At 29.5% G+C, this 2,613-nt stretch overlaps 1 long non-coding RNA gene across 1 annotated transcript; it reads right to left on the bottom strand.

Moving 5' to 3' along the window:
- Positions 1-42: 42 nt before the first annotated feature.
- LOC111083268 lies at positions 43-1,149 on the bottom strand. The gene is made up of 2 exons (XR_002608914.1): positions 1,027-1,149; positions 43-108 (listed from the first exon to the last, which is right to left on the bottom strand). It is a non-coding gene; the product is annotated as an uncharacterized LOC111083268 (long non-coding RNA).
- Between the last annotated feature and the right edge of the window lie 1,464 nt (positions 1,150-2,613).

The raw sequence follows: 2,613 nt of genomic DNA on the forward strand, positions 1-2,613 counted from the left end.
CATAGCCTGGGCTTGGGTATAGAGTCGACCACTATTCAAAGAACCAATCAGGTCATTCAGGCTTTTCCTTTCGACACATGTCTCTGGAGTCAATATATAATCTCCAACCTAGGAAAAAAAAACAAAGCAGTCAGTATATATACAGTCTCTACCAATGAGAAAACAAAGCAGTCAGTATATATACAGTCTCTACCAATGTAAAATAAAGACAGTCAGTATATATATATATACAGTCTCTACCAATAGAGAAAGCAGTCAGTATATACAGTCTCTACCAATGAGAAAACAAAGCAGTCAGTATATATACAGTCTCTACCAATGAGAAAACAAAGCAGTCAGTATATATACAGTCTCTACCAATGAGAAAACAAAGCAGTCAGTATATATACAGTCTCTACCAATGAGAAAACAAAGGAGACACTATATAATCTCTGACAAATGTTTGTTTTTTAGCAAAGCCACATTGGACTATCTGCTGTGTCCACTGCGGGGAATGAAACCCCAGAGTTCAGCGTTGTAAATCCATAAACTTACCACTGACCCATCGGGAGATAAGACACATAATACAACAAAGCAGGACATATAGTATTAAAAGAAATATCACATTCTTCTCTCGATAAAACATGATAGATAAAACAAACTGTATTAGTTTCAGTTTCATTTAATTACAATGAAGTTACAGAACAAAATGAAATACAAAAATAAACATAGGTTGTCATAAAAATATGGGAAGTTTAAAATCTAGGTTTATTTTTTATGAGTTTCTATCCTTGATAAATTATTGAAGTGATGACACTTGAGAAGAGATCGTTTTAATTAACTAAATCGTCTGCTCAGTAGGTAGTGAAGTCGGTTTCAATCTTTAAAAAAAAAATCTCTCTAGGGTGTTGTTACAAATCTTCAGGTGTGACACAATAAGTAGGAAAAAACTATTAACGTCTAACATTATATTCTAAATTTGTCTATTAGAATGCAATAAGCAAAAGCTTTTATATAATAAAGAAATATAAAAAATGATATTCATACCTCTATGGTAATAGGTTCAATATCTATACCTCTTCTGTGAATGAGAGAGGGGAGATCACTACGGAATTCTCGAAGATCAACTAAGATCTGGAACAGAGCAGTAAGCAGGGTGATATATGTTTCAGAAGTCAGTAAAATAGCCAAAAACTTCTAAGTTACCATACAAGTCTTCACAAGTTTGTATCAAAGATTTCATTGTGCTATTAGAATGTATATTTTCTAAGCATTTCCAAATTATAAAGTAATACAATACTCAGATCACATTACATACTAACCCTAGCTTTTTGTGTGAATTTTATATTTTGATTTTCGAACTTGATTTCATATAAATCTGATATTTCTCTTAAATTGATAATCACTAATCACTGTGAATGTACATAAATGTTTTTTATAACAAATGTAGAAAGAAAATGAAAACATTCAGTTTATAGAATTAAAGCCAAGATAAATGTGTATGGGTATTTATGAAACAGAAAAATCTATTTTAAATTTACATGAATATTGAAAAGTAAGACTGACTGGATTAAAACTGTTTGTTGGACGCAGAGAGAGAGAAATACATTCTAACAACAGTTTTTGTGATATAACAATATAATTAAACTGGATTAAAACTGTTTGTTGAACGCAGAGAGAGAAATACATTCTAACAACAGTTTTTGTGATATAATAATATAATTAAATTTTATGTTATTGTTAAGGTTATCTTTTCCATACCTTTTGTCATTCTCTCTTTTTTTAAGAAGACATTAATTACAACCTGTAGTGTAACACATTAATTATCATTAATTACAACCTGTAGTGTAACACATTAATTATCATTAATTACAACCTGTAGTGTAACACATTAATTATATAATTAATGTGTTACACTACAGGTTGTAATAATTGATAATTAATGTGTTACACTACAGGTTGTAATTAATTGATAATTAATGTGTTACACTACAGGTTGTAATTAATGATAATTAATGTGTTACACTACAGGTTGTAATAATGATAATTAATGTGTTACACTACAGGTTGTAATAATTGATAATTAATGTGTTACACTACAGGTTGTAATTAATGATAATTAATGTGTTACACTACAGGTTGTAATTAATGTGTTACACTACAGGTTGTAATTAATGTGTTACACTACAGGTTGTAATTAATGATAATTAATGAGTTACACTACAGGTTGTAATTAATGATAATTAATGTGTTACACTACAGGTTGTAATTAATGATAATTAATGTGTTACACTACAGGTTGTAATTAATGTGTAATGCTAGAAGTTGTAATGGTACTTAATGAAGGAACCAACTAGAAACAATGCTATTTTATACTTATTGTTAACTTCAAATATAGAAATGATTGAGATGGTGAAAACTAGGGAACATCTGGGTGATCATTGCTCTATTAGGTTCGATGTTTTACTGCATATGGAGATAAGGAATAATGATATTTTGGTTACAAATTTCAAAAAAAAAAGCAAATCTTCAAGGGATGCGACAATAATTATCTGTTGTGAATTGGGCAGAAGAGTTACTTGGAGACACTGATCAGATGTGGAAAATTTTTAAAGATAAATTTATAAATATTCA

This window comes from Limulus polyphemus, unplaced genomic scaffold, assembly GCF_000517525.1.
Source record: "Limulus polyphemus unplaced genomic scaffold, Limulus_polyphemus-2.1.2 Scaffold8823, whole genome shotgun sequence".
NCBI classification, from domain to species: Eukaryota; Metazoa; Arthropoda; class Merostomata; order Xiphosura; family Limulidae; genus Limulus; species Limulus polyphemus.